Genomic DNA, 10,418 nt, shown 5'->3' with positions numbered 1-10,418 from the left:
ATGCGTGCTCGAAAATGTGATTCATCACACCATCTAGTGGTGAAAATATTTTTTGTCTTCTTTTAATGCTTTTATTCAATGACACTCCACTAATTCGTTTTTTCGAGCCACATTTTAGTATCAAATAGATGATTTTGGTACTCTGTTTCAACGAAAAAGAATACACATTCAAAGTTGATATCATGAATTAAATCAAAAACACTTTAATTAAACATGTTTTTATTATTTGCAGATAATACCGAATACCGATATTTTAACTCGTTAAATACGAAAATTTTGTAACAGAATCATGCAAAATACCGGTGTTGGAAGAAATATTAAATAGGAATAATGCTTTATATCGTTCGTACATATGCGTGAGACATTAGAGGCATGACTTCTAATACATTGCATACTAGACGAGAAAAGACAAACACCAGAAAAGAAGTACAAAACCATGAATAGATAGATGGGTGAATATACGCCATCTGAATTTCAACGGCCCATGAAATTTTTTTAGGTAAAATAAATTATATTATTGTTATTGTATGCTTAATTAATAACAATTATTGTCTTTTTTTACCCACACAGTCAATTCTTGGTAACTGTTTCATTTTAGCATTAGTAACTGAAAATACAAATGCAAATACAAAAGTGACTACCAGCAACAGGCTCTGGGCCCAGCTAGATTGGTCCTAGTCAATTTACAATTCCCAGTGAAGATCAATGGCCCTCTTAAAACTATCTACTCCCTTGCTCATTACCACCTTTTCCGGTAAGCTGTTCCAGGGTTCCACTACCCTGCTAAAATAATAATTTTTCCTAATATCCATATTAGCCTGAGATTTAAATAGCTTAAAACAGTGACCCCTTGTCCTGTTTTCAGTGCTAAACTTCAGCCCCGTAACATCTTTCATTTTAATAAATTTAAACAACGAATCATGTCCCCTCGGTCTCTTCTTTGCTCAAGACTACATTTTTAGCCTTCTAAACCTGGAATCATAGTCTAAATGAGAAAGTCCATTTATTAGCCTTGTAGCCCACCTTTGAACCCTTTCCAATACATTAATATCTTTCTTAAGATAAGGAGACCAAAACTGAACAGCATACTCCAAATGAGGTCTTACCAAACTTCTATATAAGGGCAGAAGAACTTCTTTAGATTTGTTTGAAATAGATCTATTGATAAACCCAAGCATCTTATTGGCTTTGTTACTAGCTTTGCTACACTGTTGGGTGAACTTTAAATCCTGACTTATTAAGACGCCCAGATCAGTAACTTTTTCTGCCTGACTAATGACTGAACCTTGCAAATAATAACTTGCACACTTATTACCATGCCCTAAATGTAGCACTAAATAGTTTTAGTTCAAGAATTTTCAATTTAACTTATTAAATACCTACTTATATTTTAAATGTACATTAATTTTCCCATGATACAGAACCGAAATCAATCTATTGATGTAAAAATTTAGCGCTTCAAAAGCATGAACCAATAGAATATCATTAAACAAAAGTATTTTGCGGACCACGTATTTAATTTTTCCATTTCTCTGATCGCTCATTTTCCCTTTTGGGAAAGTTAATTTCGAGTGTAATTTTGAAACCATCCATTTCAAACCATCAATTGCAGGAATGCTTTATGATTTTTTTTTTCTTAAATATTTGTCTCAACTGTACTGAATTTTGACAAAAACTGTTCCTTGTTAGCATTACAAATGGCAAGTTGTTGCACCAGTATTGGTTTGTTGTGCCGCTCGCTATTTAGCTTCATACCTGGCAACATAATACTTAGAAATGGGAGGGGGGGGGCACATGTGAATTTTTTTTTCATTTTTTAATTGCTCAGAAAATAATTTCAATTTCTCACAGAAAAAGAGTCTTCATGACTGAATGAATAGTCTTTCCTTTGTGGAAAAAACTGTACCTGCTGCGAATCAAGGTGGGGTTTGACAGTCCTGGCGACATGTGGACGGGCATTATCCTGCTGGAATATAGCCCCTAGCAATCCTTGCAGGAGAGGAATAGCTTGGGGCTGTAAAACTTCGTTTATGTATCGGGTACTGTTCAAATTGCCCACAATTCGTAGCAATTGTGATCTTCCATGATATGCTATGGCACCCCAGACCATAACTCCGGGTGTTCGTCCACTGTGGCGTTCGATAATGCACTCTGGAATGTGCCGTTCACCGGCATAGCGCCTGACACAAATTCGGTCATCAAGGTGCCACAAATTGAAGCAGGATTCGTCAGAAAAGACGACCTGCTGCCAATCAGCAAGCCAGTTCCTATGCACATTGGCCTATTATAGCCGCAGGCGGCGATGGTTTTGCGTGAATGAAATCCTGTATAAAGGAATCCTTGCGCGCAGCCCACGCTGCAACAGACGTCTCCGAATTGATGAAGCACACACAATGAAACACCTGTAGCTGTTGACCACTGTGCTTCCAATCGTCTAGAAGAAGCTGTGCGATCCGTCAGCACCATACGCACCAGGTGTCTATCATCGCAAGATGACGTCACATTTCGGGGTCCACTCCCGGATTTCCGAGCTGTCCAACCCTCGTCCGTCCACTGCTTTCAAACACGCATGTTTGTGCTGCTGTTACGCTGCACACGAGCGGCTACTGCACGATAAGACAATCCAGCTTCACGAAGGCCGACGATTCTGCCCCGTTCAAACTCCGAAATTTGCTCAAATTTCGCTTTCTTTCGTCGAAGAGGCATAGTAAAGATTCAGTTAATGTTTACTCTAGCATATGACTACCTATAATCATACACGCCTCGCTAAAGCCGTCTATTTACATTCGGTTCGATCCACCGTTCAGAGGGCGCTGCTCAGCATACGCATGCGCTACCGGTCTGCAATTCTAATCATTTTCATATCATGCCCTGCTTTACATTTCCTGCAATTTTCAGCTCCTCGCGTAAGTCCTTCGTGGTGTTGCAATTTTCACAAACAGGAGTGTATTTATATTTTTAATGTGCATTTATTTTCTCTTTATACAGAACCGAAACCAATCTATTGATGTAAAAAATTAACTTCAAAAGCATGAATTAATAGAATATCATTGAACAAAAGTATTTTATGCAACATGTATTTATTTTACCCATTTCCCTGATCGCTCATTTTCCCTTTGGGAAAGTTAATTTCGAGTGTAATTTTAAATGCCCCCCCCTCCCCCTTTTGTCCGATGAACAATTTATTCAAACCATCAATTGCAGGAATGTTTTGTGATTTTTTTTCTTAAATATTTGTCTCAACTGTACAAAATTTTGACAAAACCTGTTTCTTGTTAGCATTACAAATGGCACTTTGTTGGCACCAGTATTGGTTTGCAGTTCCGTTTCGCTATTTGGCTTCATACTTGGCAAGATAATATTTAGAAAATATATATTGCCTTGAAAATTTGCATTGAGGAAAAGCATAAATATGTTCCGCGAATTCAAAGATATTTTAAGATATTTACCTAATTATAATTGCAAAGAATTTCGAAAAGGAAGCTAATACGAATAAGAGAAACCAACAAGATCAAATTTAGTCAAGTTTATCGTAAATTTCGAACCAAAGGGTCAATAAAAAGTAAACACAAACCCCCTCCTGTTCAAGAGAAAATGATGTTAATATTGGAAAAGTTTCGTCTCTCAGGACAGAAATTTCAACTAGTTTTAAATTAAAAAAATAATAGAAATACACACAATACGAAAGAAACACACACACATACACACAAGAGTTTATCCAAAAATGACAGGCAACAGACCAATTTTTTTTTTTTGAAGATAAAATACTTTTAGGCAATTAAATTAGAGGAAGTCTATCAAGCATTGTTAACAGTACCACCGACCTGCGTGATTTCAGAAAGAGTAGTTTCACTAAAATGAGTTCCAGGTTTAGAGACAATTCAATAGATGCATTATGTTTTTTACTAGTATTGATTTTTTATTATGACATTTGTTCCTTTATTTTATATTTGTTCACAATACGTTTTCCTAATAATGCAATTTTTGTACAAAATCATGAAATGTGGACAACGCAATTTGTACTGCTTCCTCCAGGAGATTGGATTCTCCTTTTTAATTTAACGTTTGTCTCGTCATTATGTGATTTCGTCCTTTCCATATTTTTCAAGATATTGTTTCGTCCATTTTTTCTTTATATTCAATTTGTTTAAATGGTTTTAACGTTTATGTGTTTTTATCGGCTGCCCTTTTTTAATATTAGTACTTGAAGTTTAATGCTTTCTACTTCGAAATATGCTTACTTTTTACTTACTTGACTTTCGTCTTGAATGAAAAATAAATAGTATATAATAAAATTTCGTTTGGCGCAGTATAGCCCTCAGTGGCTCTTGCGCCATAAAAACCAAATAAACCAACCAACCATGAAATGTGGCAACGAAACAATATGTTTTCTAGCAATTTTTGAGAAATTTCAAATACCGGTATTAATACCGGTATTCCGGTATCACGTTTTAAAAATACCGAATACCGGTATTGAATTTTCGGTCCGGTATTGCAATCCCTAATTATGCAATATGAAGTTAGCTGTTACTTAACAGCCATCCTTTAAACAATCAACATTTTTCCATTACAGTCTATTTCAGAACGCTTTGCACAAAGTCGATTGTTTTGTCATTAACCCTACTGCCCCAGGATGGAAAAAAAATGCAAAAGAAATCATCTTAATAATAACCCCATTCATTTGCACAGGGCCCCCGAGGTTATGACTGGGAAGACAGCCCATTGTTCTTATTTATGGGAAGAACAAGAAATCTGCATCGTTTAAACTTGCATTTTTTATCCTTTCTTTTACTTTTACTCGAAGACGGATGGCTTCTGCGCAATTAAAACTGAAAAATGCTGAGAGGAAGCAAAGATTAAGTGGCCATAAATAAAGTTGACATTAAGCCACATTCGTTTTTGTGACTGACGACTGGCTTCACAGAAAGTGACAGGAAAAGTTGATGAATTAATTTTTTATTTTGCTGCGGACACCAGTATAAGTGAAATTGTTTTTTTTTTAAAGGAGAAATGCCAGAAGTTCACCCCTAAGGGATTACAACACTACAACAAGGGGGGAGCGATGGAATAATCACAGAACGTAATGATGTAAAAAAATTCAACATATTTCATCCCCCCCCCCTTTGTCACAAATTGTCACACGGACACTGTATCATCGTTTTCACAAACCGGCTAAGTTGTAAAAAAATAATTCTTTATTCCCACCTGCTGGTCGATGAATGGCAGAGTTGCTGGAGACAGAGGAGGAGGGGGATATCACTGTTAAAAAAAGAACTTCGATTAATCATCTGTCGCAGCGTTTCTCAACCTTTTGTCTAGACCCGCGGACCGGTGTTTGTTTTCTTCTTCTTTTTTTTACTTCTTCTTTCATCCCTTTTTTCTCTCTCAAAAAACCCCCCTTGCATTTGCGAACCGTTAAAAACATATGAATTCTGTTTGCGAACTTGTACAGTTATTTCGAGTTTCTTCTTCTTTTTCTCTTTTCTTCTTTTCGTTTTCTTTTCTTTTTTTTCTTTTTTCTCTTCTCTTTTCATTTTTTTCTTTTTCTCTTATCTTCTTTTTCGTTTTTTTTTCTTTTTTTCTCCTTTTTTCTCTTCTCTTCTTTTTTTTTTCAAAAGAGAAAAACTTTTGCCTCGAGGACCGTTAAATACTTGTGAAAAACTATTGCGAACAACTGAGATTCCTTTTTCCTTTTGTACGAAATATAATAATGATAATAAATGAATTAATAAATATATATATATTATGTAACGTTACTTGTTATTAAAGAACTGCTGGAAAAAATACAGAAAAGTACAAAAAATAAGCGCAAAATTCACGTAAAAGATGTTGTATAGGATATTATTTTTATTACTATGGGGAATCTTCTTCTTCTTCTTTTTTTTTTTTTAATTTTAACTAGGGAAATTTTTTAACGTGGACAAGCAAAAATCTCTGGGGCCCGGTCAAATTTTTCAAAGCACCGGTACTGATCCGCCGAATCACCGGTTGAGAATCGCTGATCTAATAGTATTAAAATTTGTGCGCGTCTGTGTTTGTGTGTGTATCTGTATTGTCCGTTTTTCACTAGTTGAGACTTGGCCACGCCCCCAACACGTGGTATCGGAAGATTCTATATGCGTCTTTTGGGGATGAGGCTTCAGACCAACACTGAGAAAGGTTGCAATTGGCCATCGTTATCGCGCTGTAAAAAGACGAGTGTTCTATAATTTTCTAAGAAATTACCTCCCACCTTCTTTCCCAAAAAAAAGGTGTGCTACTAAGACAATTGTTCGACTTAAAAGTATTTTAAGATTTGCAGTGTATTTCTATACGTTTTGGGTTAATTTATCATTGATTTTGCGAAGGAAATCCTAAATTTTCTGTCTTTCACGCTAAGTAAACATTTTCTGAAAACACGGTGAACAGTTGCAGGTGAAATTGGAAGGAAAATTTTTCCTTCTATTCTGCTGAAACTTTCACAGCTCTCAAACGTGGGTTTTTCATAGGTATTCTAATTATAAATCTCTAATCGCATATTGTTAACTTTGCTGGTCAACCATTTCTCACCTTATTTTCGATCCGATTTTCTTCTTTAAAGCGTTTATTAAATATTACACAGTGCTTAGGGATAATTGAACTACTTTTGCAATATTTCGAACTGTTTTACTTCGAATATAATGAAGAATTAATGCGTTTTCGAATTGTGTTTGTTGTTACTTTGCGAATACGAGTCATTTTTAAAATAATACGTAGATTTGTAAAGTGAACACGCAAAAATTAATACCAAAGGATTTTTTAACTATCACCGCATTGAAAAAATAACAAAAAAAAAAAAAAATTAATTTGAATTTTTGGCATCTTGAATTCAAATTATGTTTTTCGCAATCACGAGCGTGTGTGTTTGTGTAGGCGCATGTGTGTGGGTGCGTAAGTGTATGTATGCATGTGTGTGAGTGAGTGTTGTGTAAGTGCGTGTGCGTGTAGGTGTTCGTGTGTGTGTGTGTGTGTGTGTGTGTGTAGGCGTTCGTGTGTGTGTCTGTGTAGGCGTTCGTGTGTGTGTGTGTGTAGGCGTTCGTGTGTGTGTGTGGGCGTTCGTGTGTGTGTGTGTAGGCGTTCGTGTGTGTGTGTGTGTGTGTGTGTAGGCGTTCGTGTGTGTGGGACATGGACGCCGCCTCCCAGCAAAAGTGGATTCCGGGGGACAGTGCTCAGGACCAGCCGCGCCGCCGCCGGTGGACGGTGGTGCTGCAGGCCTGGTCCAAGCTGAAAAAGGAACCGTAACGTCAAGGACTGTCAAGTAAGAACAATAAGCAAAAAAGAAAGAAAGAAAACGACAGACGATAACTTTAATTTCGAATTTTTCTGAAAATATTTCTCTGTCACCTCATTTTTGGCCCATTTTCTCGGATGACTTTTCATCCAGAAGCTCACATTTCTATGCATTGAAAAAGGTGTTCCTTGTAACACCGAAACACGTGTCTGCAATATCTTGCAATATTTGTGCTCTCTGACGTTGGATTACTGATTTTTTGATTTTTTGAGTCAATATTGTGTAAAAAAAAGTGTTGAATTGATGTAAGAAGTGTTGAAATCATGTAGAGACAGTATGAAAAAGTATTGAACTACTATTTCGATTCCTAGGCACTTCATTTTTAACCATACACATTTAAAGCTTACGAACAATTTTGGAAGCCTCAGTAGGTAAGTTGCACTCTGTGTGACACATTTCAATACTTTAGTACTATTTTTTTTTTCCCAATATGGCTTTTATTCTTCAGAAATGAAAAAAGGAACAAAGCAAAAATTAAAGCTTTTCACATGCCAATATGGTTATCTACAGAATAATTGAATAAGTAGCTGAAACAACGTTTTATGTTACTGTTTTAACCTATTTATTTTTGTAAATACGAAAAAATATACATGCTTTTTTTTATTCAAGTTTTTTCGATTACTCTAAAAGTAATTCAGTTCTTCCAGTACTTTTACGGAACAGCGTTACGTGTGGGGATCATAAAATAGGCAAAAGTTTGTTGCCCGTATTCTAATACAGATCCGAACAAGGACGGACACAAGGGAGTTGCGATGGGGCGACCGCCCCTTCCTTGAGTCGAGATGCAGAACTCTTCCACGGCATGTCTTTGATACTGAAGTTGAAAATTGTTTTAGCCTATCTTCAATAGTTTGACGAAGCTCTTGCTGTCTGGAAAATGAAAGTGTAGCACACATCTTACTCTTAACACATTACTGATAGAGATCTGAACTTTGTATAGGAAGTATTTCAAAGTTCCAAAAACTCAATTTTAGAAGATTTTAGATGATATTAAATAGGGTTATAGGGTTCAAGGGCTCTTCTGAGGAAAGTTTGGAAAATTGAAGTCCCCCCCCCAAAAAAGGGGGGACTTTAATGGGACACCTTTGATGGCGTTAAGGTAAGGGATGGGGTTTGGTACACTCCTCCGCAATTTTGTAGAAAAGGAAGTCCCTCCCCTTCCCAAAATAACTGAAATGAGACGATCTTTCATGGTGTTTGGAAAGGGGGGGGGGGGCGGAGGTTTGCGAATTTATAAAAGGGTAAGGGTGTGAAATCAATCGCCCCCTCCTTGAATACTTTCTGGATCCGTCCTTGGTTCTGAATGTAAAATGAGTTATTTTTACCAAGAAACGTTGCTATAGTCAACCTATTCAGTTGTTCAACATATCCCACACTGGCAAGGAAACTGACTCAACCACAAGAAAAAAAAAACAGCAATGGAGAAAATTAAGGTTTGACGCAATAGTAATTTTAAGTGATTTAGTCTCAAACATTACAATATGCGCAGTCAACTTATTATGTGATGTTTATTAATTAGTTTTTGAAGTATAGATACATAATGCATACTTTAAGCTCGAAAAATATTCTTCCAAATTATGAAATTTTAATAATGTGTCATTATTGATGAAATCGTTTCTACGCCCCCCCCCCGCACCATTTAGGTGAGCTAACTTTGCGGTTTTTGTGTCGAGAAAAAGCATTAAATTTAGATTTTAAATCAATAGCCGGTACGGTTTTCCCAGATTTTGAATTGTGTCACTTTCCTTGCCGGAGTGCGATATGATTCTTTATTAAAAACATACATGATCATAAACAAATTGTGACTAGAGCTATCCAGGAAGGAGGGGGGGGGGAGCCGGTCTTTTCCCTTAAAACAATTGTTACTGCGATTTTGGTGACTTAGAGCAAACTTAAGGAGTCGTTCATAAATGATGTCACGCTTGAAAGGGGTAGGGAGAGAGGATTCGGGGTTCATGAACTTCGGACAGTTAGTCTCAAGGGGGAAGGAGGGGATTATAAGAAATATGACTTTACATATTTTGGTCCAAATAAAAGCGTTCGTAATAGCAATATGTTCATCGAACATTGCGTGAGATGTGACGAGGGGAGAGGCTAAGGTGAAGTGTAACGTCCTTTATGGACAATCCGTGTTTACGTTAGGCTACTGTGTACTGAAGTGTTATAACTAACTTCGTTTCTGCCTCCCCCCCCAGAAACGAAGTTGGTTACCTCCCTCCCCCCCCCCCGCCTTGAAAATACTCGCCCTGGGGGTAGTCGTCATCTCTTAAGCCGGACCCAACCGATGAACCTATAATTTTAAAACAGTATTCAAACCAAAGACACTTTTTATAACGCATCGCAAATTATTACATATTTCTAAACATTAATATTCATGCAATACTTAGAGAAATAGCCTTGATTTTAATAGTCAATTGCTTTAAATATTTCAGATTGATTTTTTATTGTTTTCTCATTTACTTTTATTTCTCACATGTAAATCCTTTCTGGAACAATTGCCCAGTCCCCGCCTTTGGTTCAACCAAGTTTTTTTTTTTTGGGGGGGGGAGAGGGGGGGCAACTTTTGTTCGAATAATGTTTTCATCATTTTTCAAAAATAACTGCTACTGTAGATCTACTGACTGTATATCCGCTCTATATGATCTGAAATTTTGTACAATCCATACAGATGCATCAAAAAGACTCAACCCGTAAGAGCTACTGAGTCACCCCCCCCCCCTCAAGAAAAGGGAGAGGGAGATGGAGAGAGATATTAAGTCTTTAAAACGAACGCAACCCTTAAGCATTTCAATGCCACAGTCTGTGTGGCAATGAAGTTTTCCTGCCCCCCCCCCTTTTTTTTTCATCAGCGCACTTGCAATTTCGAATATAGGACGTTAGTGTTTAAAAGGATATCGTTCAAAATTCAGAAAGCCTATCCTTAATAGAAATGTTTCAATCGGAAAACAAATACCTTACTTTTTTTTTGTAAATACAATATTTTTGTTCTGAAATTTTCAGTTTAAAAAGTATAGATTCCCCGTAGACGACAATTACGCGAAGCTAGAAACGAAAGGAAAGAACACAAAGACATTTTTGCAAATTTAAATGCCCGCCAAATTTAGGGTTG

Source organism: Uloborus diversus, chromosome 9 (genome assembly GCF_026930045.1).
Source record: "Uloborus diversus isolate 005 chromosome 9, Udiv.v.3.1, whole genome shotgun sequence".
Lineage (NCBI taxonomy): Eukaryota > Metazoa > Arthropoda > Arachnida > Araneae > Uloboridae > Uloborus > Uloborus diversus.
The sequence above is the reverse complement of the archived record's forward strand: the minus strand, read 5'-3'. Positions refer to the sequence as shown.